Source organism: Petromyzon marinus, chromosome 22 (assembly GCF_048934315.1).
Source record: "Petromyzon marinus isolate PM22_M1 ecotype Great Lakes invasive population chromosome 22, UKy_Petmar_22M1.pri1.0, whole genome shotgun sequence".
In the NCBI taxonomy this organism is placed as follows: Eukaryota; Metazoa; Chordata; class Hyperoartia; order Petromyzontiformes; family Petromyzontidae; genus Petromyzon; species Petromyzon marinus.
This window is the reverse complement of record NC_133688.1, coordinates 13,775,440-13,792,615: the sequence shown is the minus strand read 5'-3', so window position 1 is coordinate 13,792,615 and position 17,176 is coordinate 13,775,440. Positions and strand designations below refer to the sequence as shown.

Below are 17,176 nucleotides of genomic sequence, written 5' to 3'. Positions count from 1 at the left end.
GCAAGTAGGGCATGGGTTAGAATCCACCCTCATTGCCACCCCCCCTCTCTCATGCTGGCTGCCACCCCCCCATACTGTCTGCTGCCCTCCCCACCATGCCGTCTGGTGACCCCCCTCCCCCACCATGCTAATTGCTGTCCCTCCCACCACCTCACCCTCCACCCTGGCTCCTGGCCCCCCCCACCTCACCCCCCACTACCCCCCACCACCTCACTCCTGCCCCCCCCACCTCACCCCCGCCCCGCCCACCTCACCCTCCACCCTGGCTGCTGCCCCCCCCCACCTCACCCCCACCTCACCCCCCACCTCACCCCCCACCTCACCCCCCACCTCACCCCCACCTCACCCCCACCTCACCCCCCACCTCACCCTCCACCCTGGCTCCTGCCCCCCCCCACCTCACCCTCCACCCTGGCTCCTGCCCCCCCCCACTTCACCCCTCATCTCACCCCCCACCTCACCCCCCACCTCACCCCCCACCTCACCCCCCACCTCACCCCCCACCCTGGCTCCTGCCCCCACCTCACCCCCCACCTCACCCCCCACCTCACCCCCCACCTCACCCCCCACCTCACCCCCCACCTCACCCCCCACCTCACCCCCCACCTCACCCCCCACCTCACCCCCCACCTCACCCCCCACCTCACCCCCCACCTCACCCCCCACCTCACCCCCCACCCTGGCTGCTGCTGCTGCCCGGGCTGCACCCCTCCCCCACCCACCCAGCACGCTGTTGACGCGTGCTAAGTTCCTCCCGATTGGTCGCCGCCGCGAGTGCGGTGGGGGCCAATCGGGGTGGAGGTGCGCGCGCCAAGGCCCCTCGTGCGGGGCGCGTGGACAGCCGCCCTTTAAATAACCCACGCGCTGCCTCGCGTCGCCACAGCTGGGAGCTCACGCACGTGGCGCGAGTGGCATCTTCGGCGCCGCCGCCGCCGTCGCACAAAAGCCGAACTGGATTTTGCCCTCCGCAACAATTTCCGGGCGATTTCATCCGTTTGCCTGCTTGCCTGGTGCCCGTGGCTTCGCTGTTACCCGGCGGCCGCTCAGTAGCAGCAACAGCCACGAAGCAGCTGCAGAAGAAAGCCACTAACTTTGTTGTGTTAACTTTTGGCTACTTAATAGTCGTTGACAATTAAACGCGTGGGTATACTTTTCGAGGATAATATCGTACGTACACAACGAGCACAGTGCGCTTGGCTGCGTCACGGCAATACGCTGTTTTGTTTGCTTTGGTGGAAGGGGTAAAGGCAAGTTTGAATCGTTGAGTCAAGCCCGTACTCGCTGTTCGGACGACTGCCCTATAACAGGTAAGGTGGGGGGAGTGGTGCTATTTTGCCCTGCATGTTGTGTTCCACTCCATTTCGTTTTGTTAACACGCAACTGATGTTATTTGCTTGAGTAGTCATGTGTTGCCTGTAAGTGCGTTAATCCGTGCATTGTGCCGTGCAAATGTTTAACGCCTCCAAGAATAATTGATTTTGCAGAATGCTATTAAACAGAGTAGGCGATTGCAACCACTGTTCATAAATACCGGACTGAAGTTGGTAAATCACTGCACAGACGGTATGCGCTATTTATGAGCGCTAATATCCTATGCGTTATACAAGTCTACATAAATGTATACGGTATATACTATACACCAGCCATTGAAAATTGCACGAACGTACGACTACCTGGTTTATGATTAAGATAATTAGAGGGGGTCCCCCCATAATCTACGATTTATGAAACACGAAATTATAGTATCACAATACATAATGCACTTTTTTACTGTGCAAATGTGTTCGCTAATTACTAACTTGTGTACAGTGCTGTATTCTGCATACGACACATTGCTGCAACACTGATAATTGTAATCGATATATCATGTGCCGTATTGCACATTTCCTTCTAATCGTGGAAATTTGTAATCCTGTAAGTTATAGCTAAAACAACACTCGCACAAAGATGTGCATTGCACGTGTGCAAAAGCTATCGGCCTTGTGCAGACCAGCTCAAAAGAACTGCAATTGTGGCCATGTCCTTAAGTTGCGATGTGGTTTATCGTCGTCTACAGATTTGACTCTATCCTGTATTAAAATTAAATAGTTAAAAAAATGCAAGAGGACACAGCGTGGGATGTTACGCACGAAAAAAAATCTTATTTTTTTCATTTGTACGTGGGAGGAAATGGGTGTGCATTGAGAAGAACCCCACGCATTATCCTCCCACCTCCAACCCAAAAAAATCCATAAAGCTCGTGGCAACTGTGTCCACCTTGTAGCACTGCCCCTATCGGCGAATCTCTTGACCTCCCCCCCCGTGCAGGTGGGTAAGGGCACGCGGTCATCTTATCGCGATCCACCATCCCACTTCCAGAGCCCTTGCATGGATTGCGGGCTGGTGCCCACCTCGCCCGTCAAAAGCAGCGGCTACAGGCATCGCCCTTTGTCGTGCCACACTGCTGGATGAGGAGGGCATTCCGCAGACGATCCTATCCGAAGACTCGTTAGGATGATAAGTGTTAGTTGGTCTGCCAAGAAGTGCACCATCGTGTAACGGGGGCATGTTAAACTGGCACCCACAAGCGTGCTTTGTGTAAAAAAAAAAAGTCTCCATGCGAATGGCAGAGTTCGCCATTGTGCGTGTCATTGCCGAGAAACTTAAGCGAAAAGGATGGCTTCTTGGTTGGCACTCAGAATCGTGAAAAATTCAAGTTTTACACAACTTCTAGATTTGAAGCTTATTTGTAATGTATTGTATAAAGACATTGCACGCAGTGTGTATGCACTGTGCAATCTGATTAATTGATGCATCGTTGTTCCACTTCCCCCCGTTTGAGAGTGTACGGTACTTTGCCTTTACAACTTATTAATAGAGCAGGAAGATGTACATTCTGAATAGTTGCCAGTATTAGCGCTCGACTCCGTCTTGGTATGGGAGCATACTTTGCACACCGATGGTATGTTTTTTGTATTTGCTTATTGTTGGAACTTTCTGACCCGCCCCTACTCGACAACGGTAATAAAATAGCTTCATAGCTCATCGGATTTCTCCAGGATAAACAAAGATTCCGATTCAGAAGGGGGTGATTCAAGATAGTTTTTGTTTTTTACACGGGACACATAAACTCCTCGAGCAATACAAAAAACAAGTTTTCGTCTCGTAGGCAACGCACGCGTTCCAGATTTGTTTTCAACATTCAGGGCTGCTTCGACGAGGGTGGAAAACGTTCGTGCGGAACGGGAGAGGGGGGTTGGGTGACTGGCATCACGCCGTAAAGAAGTGGACTTCCGTGAAAAGCCCCAAAAATACATAGGGGCCGTCCATAAATGACGTCACGCGATTTTGGACCGACCCCCCCCCCTTCGTCACACGGCGTCACAAAAAGTTAGACCCCCCCCCCTCAAATATGACGTCACAAAGCTCTGCCCCCCCCCCCAAAAATATAAAACATGCTTCAAATCGCTTTAAACTATTGTCATTGTAGTGCGTATTTAATGTGGCGCTGCACTCTAATGTAGGAGAAAACATTTATTAAAAAGTCTATTTAATTATTTAAAGTTGCGCATTTTGATGTGACGTCACATTTCTCAACCCCCCCCCCCCCCAACGTCACACCGTCACAAATGTCTGACCCCCCCAGGTGCGTGACGTCATTTATGGACGGCCCCATAATAACTCATGAATAATTAACGTTTTTTGGGTTAGATCGCGTAAATATATAAATGTGTCGTTAAACCCACCACCACCCGACACGGCCAATTGTAAGGTTTGTCACGTAAACAGAACGTGGCCAATTCGTCATTAGTACAGCACACCGGTTGTGTGTTGAAGAGCCAAGGCACAACATTTACAATCTGAGTACGAAGTTTCACCAGTAATTACAACTATCTTCAACAGGTGACAGCCAGAATTGTAATTTTACGCGATCTAACCCAAAAAAACACCTAATATTATGGATGATATTTGTCGCGAAAGCCTACCCATCACTCCTGAAGTCCGTTTGTCCATGCTGCAGTGTGTGTGTGGCTCAACAGGATTGCGTTAAATAAAGTGTGCGGTAGCGTGAGTTTACAAACGTGCTTCAGTGGAGCATTCCAAATCACTGTTTGGTGAGATGTTTGTATAGATTCATTTCTGCGAGGTGCTTTTGACTAAATCAGCCGGAATGCACCCCCCCCCCATCTCGTCCAATCTCCTGAAGCTACCAAAGCAGGGTCGAGTCTGGATAGAGCTTGGGATAGCCAACCACCATGCGCACACCAAGTTGTCATCTTGCTTGTGGTGGGCATTATTAGATGGCAAGTACTGGGCAGCAAAAGCCATTCATGTACTTGCCCTATGCTGACAGTCACCACGCTTTCAGCAGCGTGGTGAAGCATGGTCAAATAACCCCCATCACCCATGCGGCAAGGGCAGGCCCTCAAAGGGACTGTACATTTACATCTCTGGGATAGTCGTTACGAGAGTACGCCAAAACGTGTGTTGTGGATTGTCAAAACAGCTCGTGTTTGAATAGTTGTAGTGTTTAAAAAAAAATGTATACATACTATACATAATGGGCTCTTAATCCTATGTTGAGAAAAGAAAAACCCATCCCACGGGAATGTCCTCGACTAAATGTGGCCCACATTCTTGACACGCGTGCCCCCAAAAGCCTCAATAACTGTTAAATTAGGTCCTGTTGCCTTTTGTGAAGAGACTTTAGAGCTGGATTTGAAATAGTTTTTCATCTTGTTTACCCTTTTGGATTTCGGTAAATTATAGAGAGGCAATGTTTGGCTTTGTAGTTGGTCATTGCCTTCGGGCACGGTTTAAATACGGTTTATTTACACACCAGTAGTTAAAGAAAATTACATTTTTAATTATTTCGCGTGGGATTCCTTTTTGATAAGGAATTACTGTTCTTATCTTATAAAAACACATTACGCCATGGCCACATACCATGTTATATAAAATCAGTTGGATACATTCATTATTTTAACTCTTATAACATACATTTTGATTTAAAGCGTTCGTGACTGCAGGGATTCATATTCTTGGTTCTTTCGGTAAAGTCACGTAGAAGGGAAACAATAAAATAATAAAAATATAAAACAATAAAAAATATTTTATTATTTTATTGTCTCTTATAACATAATTTTATTTTTGACACAAAGTCTACGCTTATGATTCATGTTTTTTTTTATAAAAAAACCAGAAGCAACAAACCCCACGGTATAGAGGTCACAATGCATCTTTATACCTGCTTAATGTACCGTAGTCACAATCTATGCCATGAAAGTGTGTGGTGTGCGCGTGGAAACCGCAACTTAGTACCGGGGAAATAAACTCGCGGATACCAAGGAGTAACACCCACATCTGTGAGTTACCGCCATCTACGACACCTGCTATTCCAATTCAGCCTCCCATCCATGTGCTGTACTAACCAGGCTAAAATCATGCTTAGCTTCCCAGATGTGACAAGTTCAGTTGAGTTCAGGGCGATCACTGACAGGCGTCTCGCTTATGCCAACGTTTGTTTGGGCGTGGGTGCACACATCGGGAATGTAAACGAGGTGGAAAAACAACCAACTCCAGCTTAACGCTCCACAACCTCCCCTTGGTGACGTGGATTCGGCAGAACATTGTGCTCAAGGGTTGCCTGCTGTTTGGTGATGATGCAAGGCTCAATCCACTTATTTCGAATGGCTTTCTGTGTTGAGTTTGTCTTTTCCCTGCACCTCTGATGAGCACGGTTGGCTACGTATGGCGTGAAAGAAGTTCAACATCCATACGTTCACAAAGCCTCCATTCCTTGTGCGGAACGATTGCACATTTGTAAACGCTTCGATTGCCAAGAGACCGCTTAAAGACGTGATTTGTCCAACTTCATTCCATCAACATTTTCCACCATAGTCCACCTCTCCACATTTCCTATTTTGTCTGCACTTGGGTGAAAATGGACACAGGTTGTACACACATGATTCCCTTTAATTGATCGAGAAAAGCCTTACTGAATTTCAAGACCTTTTTTCATGAGGGTCCCCTGCATTTGGAGTTTTTTAGATTGAGAGAAAAACGGTGTACCAAGGAGAAAACTCGCACATTTCGAGGGGAAACACTCTAAACGTGCGTGTAGATGGATGCAATAAAGCAGTTGTTGCTCTGTACTGCTGCCATATCCTTGCCCCCACCCTCCTCACAGCCCAGCGGGTTTGGGAGTTTTACAAATCTGTGATCCCACCAACCTTTGCCTCCAAAGTGCTGAATCACAAGCATGTGCCACCATGCCTGCCTGGTAACACAGCAGCCGTGCCATCGTGATGCGTGGTGAGAAATCGAGTTTGAGACTTGTTGCCTCAAGTTTAAAAGTGTCGTGCTTGAATAAAGTCACCATTTTGACACACAAGTCTTCCTAAAATTCACAGCTATGGTGCGTGCAGAAACAAATTCGGCGAAAGGGCATCTCTATCCCCGTCCCCAAGATAGACTTTATTCAGAATAAATTCACAATTCCCACGACTACATGCCATGAGCATCGTATGGTACAGCAGTAGTTCCATCTGCTTAACACTATATTTTAAAGCAATAGCGTCTCAATTTGAGACCAAGTCGGGCCATGCGCAGGCAGTGGAACAGATTCAGAATCAGAATTTTTGTTAAGACTGCAGGAGGGAATTTGATGAGCTATGAAGCTCTTTTTCACAGATGCCCAGTGTGAGCGGGTCCACCTGTTACAACAGCAAGCAATGCAGAGACACGACAGAAGTGCAATATAGAGAAAATGGTAAGCAAGTCACTGAATAGAAATAACTAGTAAATTATCTATTTATATAAATCGGATTTAACAAGCTTGGGCAAGGCAGAAAAAAACGAAAACAGTCCCAGACCACATCAAGATGACACAGCCCCTCAAAATGTGGCTAGCAGCAGCGTAAACACCCTACCACTCCACGCCATCCACCTTCACTCAGTGACCTCGTAACATTCCATTTTCCCAGGTCCATTACAGTACGATACGCGGTCGCTTGTTTGTGTGCCACTGTTAACCTTGAAAAAAACCAGGAGTCTCACCTTTCAGAGACTCGTTCAACAACCAATCAGCAGGAAGATCTCTCATCACATGCTTGGTGGAGAGTCGTGGTAGAGGTCCAGGTGGACCATGTTATTGTATATCTGTTGAACTTCTTTCGCGCACCGTACGTAGCCAACTGTGCTAATCGGAGGTGCGGTGGAAGGACAATAAACTAAACACAAGAAGCGGTTATTGAGGATCACTACGAAAAGACAACACACTGCCAAGCAAACACACTTTCCTCATTCCCATAAACTTCTTGTTTGACAGCAACTCTGCTCCGTTTGAGGCCATGAGTTGCTTAATACGTTTAAGAGGCATGATGGTTTCCGCAAATGTTTGGCTGCCTTTTAACAGGGGGCTACTGTGCATTACCCAGCACCAGCTTTTCCCCTTTTTGCTCTCTTCCACACGCACCTTAACGCGGGCAATGTCAACAAAGTCAAGGCCGATTGCTCACGTGACAGTTTGTCTGGCCAGTTTTGGTGCGTACAAAGGACGTGCAATTTTTCGATTTAAAACTTTAGTGACTGCAGGGATTCATCTTCTTGGTTCTTTCGGTAAAGTCACGTATAATGGAAATAAAATAATAAAAATAAAACATAAAATAAAATGTTTTATTTTTATTATTTACATAATAAATAAAATGGTTTATTTTATTATTATTTATTATTTTATTTCCATTCTACGTGACTTTACCGAAAGAACCAAGAAGACGTGCAATTTATGAAGCAGTGTGTGTGTGCGGAGCTTGGCAGCGCGTGCGAACGTGACTTATTGTGCTTTGCGAATCTAGGGAAGTCCCGCAGAACACCCGAGTTGAATTTATCATCAAGGAAGCACAGGGGGCAATGGGTGGATGGGGTGGAGGATGGCCTCATACATATTAAACCACACGCACACATGTGCATCCTCTCCACGGGTCTGGCCCTTTTCCGATGCAGTCCCAAGTAAACACTGAATTCAGACCAAGCATTTCCTCGTGCCTTTACTTACGCCCCTTTATGCGTTGCCTTTTCACGTCGCCACGAGTGTACGCATTTTAGTTTAACTTAAATTTGCCTTGAGCAAAATCTACGCCTCTTGCTGCTCTCAGTGCCCACAGGCCAGGCACGTCCAAATTCCGTATAACTCAATGGTGCACGTATTTTGTCTTTGAAACATTTTAAGCAAAAAAAAGCGCTCGCTTAAAGATAGTTTGCTTTTTGGCCTCCAAAAGAATGTGATATAATTGCTGTAATGAGGTTGACATGAATGCAGAGTATGATATGGTGTTTTATTTCTGTCGTGTCAGCCCATGTATGGTAAAGCTGGTATGCGCAAACTTGTAATCCGTATCTTATCAATAACTAGCTGTACTACCCGGCTTCGCCCGGGACTTGGTTTCACCACGCCCGGCCGCCTTTGTCTCCCCAGTGGCGATGTTCACACACCACAGCAGTTACTCGTTTGAGGCTGAGTCGACCTTGGGGAGGCCCAGGACCGGTTAAAATAATCGTCACCGGTGGTGGCCGTGAGCGGGAATCGAACTCAGGTCGCCGGGGTCGTAGCGCTAACCGCTACACTGCAATGCGTTACGCTTCCACATGCGCGGGTCACGTGACAGATTTGACGTCACAGCTCACTTGCCGTGCAAAAAATAAATGCATTATTGAGCTCCCCCCCCCCCAAAAAAGTATTTTTAAAAATGTTGCATGGTGTACAGTCTGGAAAGTACCCATATGGCAAATTTCAAGTTTGTTGCATGTCAGGATGTACACTAAACATTTTGAACAGACACACATTCACAACTTTTGCCTTTTATATATATGGAGATTACTGGCACAACTAATTTCAGATTAAATAAAACATGGTCAAAGCTCAAGACATATAAAATGCTTTGCTATATCAAAAATATATTAACTTTATGCAGAGCAGTGAGTCATGAGTGTGGGATAATGTATAAAGTAGGACTCTTTTTTTTTAAATCCAGGTTGTAAAAGGGATGAGTGCCCGTAAATAGTCAATTATGATGTCCATCACATAGTCACTCAACATTAACTTAATCCTCAACACAAGCCCTAACTTTAACCCTGAGGGCTCAAATCTTAATGCGCGTCTATGCCTTGATTCCAGCTCGACTCTTTAAGCCTGTTCTAAAAACTTTATTCTAGCCGGGATTGGTAGCTTTACATTGGTTATCTAGAGCTTAGAAGGCTCGGGTTAGTGGTTCACGTAATTTTGTGAAAATTCATTTCTCAGAGCTACCAAGGTGCCCAGGATATAGCAGTATAGCAATTGGGTTCATGAACCCATCTGTGTGGATCATTGCTTATCCTTGCGTACTTGCACGTTCTTGCCACGCAATGGCTTCTTCCTTCCACAATGCAAGGCGCTTCTTAGGAAGGCCGTGACGATGAAGGCCTCTTCGAGAAAAGAGTTGACGGACTCGGTGATGGTTTTCCTGGATAACAAATTACCTAATCGTAGTAATTATAAATGCCAATCAGGTCCATGTCACCTGAGTTCCGGTCGCACACTTGTGCGCATGCTTGCACCAACTCTGATATATCCGAGACTAAATACATTAGGTGTTGCCTGAATCAATGACCTCGGGCTCCTCCACACAGGGTCTGTGGGAAAACAACGATTTTACAAGCGACCCAAACCCGAGTGGACGGAAGTGTGTGGTGGCGTTGTTGGCAAGTAGTTGATAAGATTTCGTAATCTGTATGTTGTACATATGCCTGTCTCTCCAAGCCGCATTCTTGTTCATGCAGTATACTACCACTTGCCTTTTAACTAGGAGTGTTTGTAAGCAATTACTTAAAAAAACTATAAAACTGTTTTTATTTTACCAGGTAAGGCACCACTGAGCTATCTAGCTCTTTTACAGCAGCGACCTGGCCACAAATGATGGGCCAAAGAAGTGGCTTATCACGTTGAAATTTATAGCAGCGAAATACTGTAAACGCATCTTCATAAATATGGAGGGCAAAACCAGAGGACCTGTAGAAAAATCCACGTGACCACAGGGAGAACACGCAGACTCCTCATACAGGTGCCAGGGTCTGGATCGAACCCATGACCTGTACACCAGGCGAGGTAGTTAACATCTCGCCACCGTAGCACCAATTACACTGGTCCACCAATTGTGTTCTTTTAGCAAGGATGCTTATTTTAAAGATACTAAATTGATAGTCTTTACAGACAAATGTGGTTACTAATTTCATAGGCCCAATGACGGCACACCAGTTTAAATGGACCCCGCATGTTGTTTATCGTTCCTAGTCTACAAAACCCTTTTCTTCACAAGAGATTTGAAATATTCTTGGTTCTTTCGGTAAAGTCACGTAGAAGGGAAAACAACAAAAGAATAAAAAAATATAAAACAAATAAAATTCTTATTGTATTATATTTACCGAAAGAACCAAGAATATGAATCCCTGCAGTCACGAAAGCTTTAAATCAAAATTTAAGAGATTTGAAATACAAATTCTGAACTTCATTTTTTAGACCAGTTTATCGATAGTTTGGTTCGTATTCCAAAACATACAACAGTGATCCAGCATTCGCTAGCTGCTTCGCCATGGAATGACACAAATGTACTTGCTGTGCCAGTTGACCTTCCAGAAGTTGCTTTTTGTACCATACAATAGCAATTTGGGTGCATTTCAATGCTGTGGTTTTCAAATGAGGGTAATCAAAAAAATCCTTTTCCATCAACCGTTTGAAGCTATATATATGCACACATTTTAAATAATCTTAACGATACTGAAACGGTCTTAAAAATAAATGGTTTTTTTTAAATGCCTTTTTTCAAAAATTCCAAATGGCACACGATTGTCTTAAGTATTTGCCAACAGAAGGTCCACCTACTCCCACGTACTCCCACAACTTGAAAAGGAAACATTTTGAAACGACAGCATTGCACAGTATTTCGTGCAAGAAATCCAAGACATAATTTGGTTGAACGCATTGCTGAATTTAATGAACGTATTGTGAAATTTAATGATCATTCAAATATGCAATGTTTTTTTATTACAAATCATATTTGTGTTTTTTTTTTATGTATTACCCAAACCGCAAATGTAAGTAAAAAAAAACAATTACGCAATTTTTATTTACACTTATATTTTTGGCTCTTTCCTATTGAACCCAAATGAGCAAAGTCTAGCAATTACACCTGCGATCGAAGGTTTTGTCCTCTAAAATGTATTATCGCAACACAACGTGATAAGGCGGTGTGAGAACATTACCACATTAGCGCTTGCTCCATAATTAGAACATTGTCTACTCCACGACTGCCGTGAGCACACCATAACGCCCGAAAAAACCTGGTACAAAGTGTGGCGCAAACGGCCAACTCTCTTTTCCATGTCAGCCACCAAACGGCGCACCAAACGTGGTTTTAAACACCCCCCCCCCCTCTCTCAGCCCAGCCACAGAAAGTCAGATTTCGTGTGAAAACAAAGCAGCTACAGATTTCCAAGTCAAGATATCCAGGCCACGTCATCCTCCTCCAGCTGTTTTTACTGTGTCCAGAAAGGAACCGCGTTCTTGCAAATAAAATAGCCAACGATCTCAAAACGGCTATGGGGTAGGCAGATGTAATATCTGGCCATCTGTATTGTTATTGTTGTTGGATATCCCTTTATTTGAGAGACTCCGATTTAAAACCATGTTTGTCACCACGGGAACTAACGTTTGAAAGTCTTTCTGCCAAGTGACCGCAGCCTTACGTAATAATCTAGAAAAGAATGTAAACACGGCAATATATGCCCCAATGAACTGCATAGTAGATTGTACCAATGTCGTCTTGACGTACGTGACGCAGGCATTTAGTAACAACACGTATTACAGTTTATTGCCAATAAGGGAATCGTTCTAAACTAGATGAGTGTTCTTGTAAAAGTATATAAAAGATCACGTGTCAGGTTTCGCGTGACTTGTATGTCTTAACTTCTCTATCATGGAATCGGTTGGGCGGCTGGTATGTTAAAATCACTAGTTTATATATATCGATGGTATGTTATAGTTGTATCGTTAAGTGGGAACGCAACGGTTCCTTAATGATATAATATTTATCAAAATATATGGCATTGAAGGATACACGTGGGGAGTAAAATGTTACGCCACATTGCATTGCACTCAGTCGGTTGATGTGATCAAAGTTGGGGGGTGATAAGTTGATGAAGAGTTTGAGCCAACCAGCGCCGCGGTACCCTTCGTCGCTGCGTCGACCACAGAGAGACATTAACGCGTAACGTCTCGCGTCTCTTCGCCGCAGGCTTAGCACCAGCACGCACGGAGAAGGAGAACCGGGGGTGGTGGCGGGCAGAGCACTTCTGCGCGCGGGAGTGACGCGTTCCCATCGGGAGCGGGAGGAGGAAGCGCTCGAAGGCCATCTCGTCGAGCTCTCCGCCGGACGTCAGCGGTGACGCCCGAGCGCCATGGCCCTCTCGAAAGCGGTCAACGGCACCGTGAACGCAGTCCTGGCGGTGGCCGAGGCCACCGCGACGCCGCTCGACGACACCGGGTTCCCGAGGGAGGCGGCCGTGGGCCGACCGGAAGGGGCGCCCCAAGCCGCGGCCTTCCACGACCCGCTCGTCGGCCTGGTGGCCATCATCGGCGCGTTCGTGGTCCTGGCGGCGCTCATCGTGGCCCTGGTGCGGCTGCGTCCGCGGCGGAGACACGCGAGTGCCGAGGATGAGCTCTACAGCCTGGGCATGATGGAGGCCTCCTGAGTGGCGGGGGCAGCTCGCGGAGATCGGTGGTTTAGGAGAAAAAAAATCGTTCTTTTTAATTGGCCCCGCTCCGTCAATTTGTGACGAGGGCCGTTTGCCGCGTCCAGTGCGACGTAATTTCACTGCGTAACGACAGGGCGCGAGGGAGTAACACTTCAAAATGGGGAAAGTACAGAAGTATTTTTTTGTTTTGCCCCCCCCCCTGTCGGCATCGGCACTCGTGATGGTCATCGTCATCCTCGTATTAATTCGAATTTGGCAGGAATTCCTCGTGAAGTAAAAGCTGCACCATTTTAAGCAATGAGAAATCGTGAAACAAACAAACATACATTTGTTTTGTGTATGAACGGCTTGCCAGGACATGGCAAGGCTTGCCACCCAGACCCACAGGGCAAGAACAAACACTCATTCAACTTTTTTTGTTTGTTTGTTAACAATACCACTTTAATTTCATAGACTATGCGGTTAGACGAGGTATAAAGGCATTCTCTGTAATGGACCAAAAGTTATTAATCTGAAACGGGGCTTTTTATAATGTACACAGCAGTGCCGACTTGTACATTGGGTGCACCTTTGTAGCTTGTCAACACGGAGGGCCTCATCGCGGCCACTGTTGCCAGGCCGAGCTCTCTCGCGGGCAAAGAGCAAACTCGGCACACGCAGAAGCTCGTGCTCCCATCCCCACAGAGTCGCACAGATTTGGCCCAATGCCACGCACAGAGGCGAATCAATCCCAAATGCCCAAGTGGTTAAAAAATAAGCCATACATTTTACCTGATTTAAATATCAATAAAATACTAATTTTCGAGTTCTCAGGGAGGGGGTGGTTGATCTCCCCCCCCCCCCCCCCCAATGTTTTCAAAGTAATTGGCAATGATCACAAACCGATCTTGTAAAACCACCCACACCTGCATGTGCACGGAGTGTTGCCAATGAGACGAAATGCCCCACACCTTCTCTTCCATGCGCTCAGTGTTCCCAAAGCAAACGACGATTTGTTTTGTGTTGCCAAATTCCAATAGGAACATTGCTCATCGATTCGTTTTGCTCTGCCTTTTAAGGGTTACCTGGGGGGAACGTATTGCCGACACATCATTTTACAAGCTCTGTTTCTCGTGTGCGAATCGTAAACCACTATGTATCGACTTTATTTAGCTAATGTTTTTTTTTTGTAACGTTGGATCACGTCGCGGCATCTTGTCGAGTGTCCGCCGCAGTCGTGCCACGAGTGTGGTGTCGTGAGGAATGGGGGGAAATGAAACTGTGAATGTGGGAATTCGTCTGAAATGGATGTTGGGACCCCCCCCCCCCCCCACGAGATTTGGGGATGCAAGTCATCGGAGTTGTGGGGCACAGATGGGGAGCGTAAGGGTGTTTTTTACAATGCTGCCCACTTCGTGTTCAGAAAGTAACATGGTCTGGCTTGGGAGGGGGGGGGGGTTAAGAAATTGACCCATGTCAGAGGTAGAGGTGGGCTGGTGAATAGTGACTGGTAAGGCTTTACTATTAATATTTTATTTTAACTTGGGTCTGGTGCCAATCATCATCAAGTCTCGCCAGCGCCAGAGTGGCGTTTGACGAGAGGAAAATGTCGAGTTGCCCAAAACGGCGGCATTTTGACTCTTCCCGTTTCCACGCCCAAACAGTTTCCCGTAATAATAATTAATAAGGAAACGTTGGAAACGCATAATAATCACGGGCACCAGTGGATCGCCGGATGCTTATTTCACATCACGTGCCAGATGGGAGGGGGGGGGGGGTGCCCTGAAGCAGTGATAAATACCGCTTTGCTTGACTCATTTTTAGGATTCATTTTTTTAATGCCTTTGTGTAGATTACGTTCAGTTGTCCGTGAATAATACTATTTTGTGTTGCATGTAAACCGCCTGCCCTGACTGCCTTTGTCTTAATATGCCAAAAAAAATTGCAATATTTTAGAATGTGTTCTGATGAAAATTAGCCGTTAAAAAAAACATTTCATTTAACAGTTCTTAGGACGGCAATGTCAAAAGGACTTTGCAATAATAATACCGTCATGTATTTGTGTTACCATATTGTTTTGACGGGGTTTTTTTATTGCTCTTTATGCTGGTGCTTGCATCGCAGCAAGGTGTGGAATTTTTTTAAGTATAAATGTAGGAAAGCTAAAAAAAGGAAAGCTTTGTTGTGCAGTGGGTGTAGAGCAATTTTAGTGGTGGAAAAATTGTCCGTGGCCGATTTGATCTCAGGTTTGAGCTGATTAAAAGAGCTACCAAGACAGCATGAACGTTACATGCGCAGCGATAAAGAAGTACCAGACACAAACCAATTGCAGTACACCTGTGTGCTGTACTTTGTTTACTGTATTGAGGAATTGTCAGAAGGTTTTTGGAACACAGTTGTGTGTAAATATAAAAAAAGTTGGCCTAACCTTTATATGTAGCTTATTTTAAAACAATGTCCTTACATTCTACAGTCAATTATTTGCTTTAATCGTTGCGTCAATTTGAGACTGTAAAGTTGGCAATGCATAATAATACTTGCCGATGGTTCCTCATGCGTAGTAACATTGAGCAAATTAAAATTATGCTGAAAGCATATGGGAAGCATGACACTGCGCAGTACATACATTAAGCAACTTGTATACTACATGGTAAACCGTGAAATACATTACTGCGTTTCCTTTTGTTTGGCCAAGACCAAAATACTTGTGAGAAGTGCACCTTTTTAAAGGCTTTAAATGTCTGACTTAAAGCTTTAACAGTTTCTAATGGCGTGGGAGTGGAATGTGTTCAGGGGTTGTTTTTAAGTTGCGTAACAATTATTACAGTTTTGTAATGTCTTTTTCAAGTTGCTTCCCAAAAAACACAACTGTGTTTCAAGATGTATGGTTTAGCTTATTCTCGAAGCCATATCAAGTAGAACAAAGAAAACAGCCGAATGTTTTAGCTTTTGTTTTTTTTTAACACGCATCCAAGTGCCCTTTTGAGCGCGAGAGAGATTCGCCTTTCTGGAATCTACTTCCAGGGCGTCCGTGCAGGCGGGGAAGGCGATCCCGTACACAGAGGCTCAATCCTTGCACCGCGTTAGGACGTTAAGTTAAAATGGAATGGCGGACAAACCTCTTTCAATGCATCCTCCGTTGTATGTACTTGCACGATGATTTGCAAATATTGTAATTCGGCCATCCGTCAATGGGTGGCTGGCAAGCAATCAAATCCAACCAATCCCTTGTCACTTTATGCCCTCTAAAAAAAAACCGTGAACGATATGACAGGAGAAATGTCACTGCCAATTGTTTGGCGTGTGGCTTATCCATCCCACAGTAGTTGACTGATTAACACCTCATGCTGGGACTGGGAGGACCTTTGAAACTGCTCATCCTTGCAACCTTCCAGACTTTGTCCCAAGCTTCGGATAAAGCGATACAACTCAGGAAAGAACATTTTTATGTTTTCTTAAACTTCAGCCCCATGATCATATGCTTGGTGGGGGGGGGGGCAAGGTCAATGGAAGCACTCCATAATTTGCAGGTTCTCTGCAGACGGCAGAGGTCCAACGACGTTGCAAGACTGAATCTGTAAACCACTATGCGCCAAAGTCTCGTCCAATCGAGGATAACCACTCGACTTGTCCAAAAGTCCCAACACTTGCACTTGCCAGGTGTTTCCCCGTCGAGAGTTGGGGTAAACATGTGGACGAATCGTCCCCACTTAGCACTTATTTGCCTAAGGAACGATGTATTAAGTAGAAAATGAAGGTGCGATTGTGTTTTTTTAACCAATGAATTTTACATTGGGTACGCCCCCCCCACGATAAAAGCACTCCAAAGCAATTACATGTGTCCATGTGCTCGTTTGTTATTACTCTTTGCAGTTTGGCATTGTATTATGTACTGTTTGTGTTTAAGAATTATCCTCAAAGCACTTAATACAAAAAATTATCAGCGTGTATCAAAATAAAGGACGTTGGTAAGAGTTGGCGCGCGTGAATGTGTTTTTGTGCGAGTCAATTTTACTCTTAAACACGTGGCGTGCAGTCCAATAGGTGGCGGTAATTCTCCACGTGCACCGACTATTGTCATTTGGCTCAACTGACATTGCTATGTCTCAATGAAAAGCTTAATTTGCAGTTCATATACGTATTTAACATACAAATTAAGCATGTATATATTCTTGGTTCTTTCGGTAAAGTCACGTAGAAGGGAAACAATAAAATAATAAAAATATAAACCAATAAAATACGACGTTTCGACTGCAACACGAGCAATCATCATCAGGTGTGAAAACCACAGCAAGAAAATTTTGAAAAAGTATATGAATGCACGGATATTATAAACTACGTTGCAGGAACTGTGCTCGTGATCTAATGTCTAATTTTTAAAGATCACATTGTTAAACCACAAATGAATGTTTCTCATCAGGTTTTAACG

General features: G+C 45.3%; 1 protein-coding gene and 1 long non-coding RNA gene across 2 annotated transcripts in view; one reads left to right on the top strand and one right to left on the bottom strand.

The window, feature by feature from the left end:
* Positions 1 to 17,176, bottom strand: part of LOC142925636 (uncharacterized) — a 139,963-nt gene that overhangs the window by 14,130 nt on the left and 108,657 nt on the right. The window lies entirely within an intron of this gene.
* LOC116944973 (uncharacterized) lies at positions 834 to 16,721 on the top strand. The gene is made up of 2 exons (XR_004403182.2): positions 834 to 1,307; positions 12,309 to 16,721. It is a non-coding gene; the product is annotated as an uncharacterized LOC116944973 (long non-coding RNA).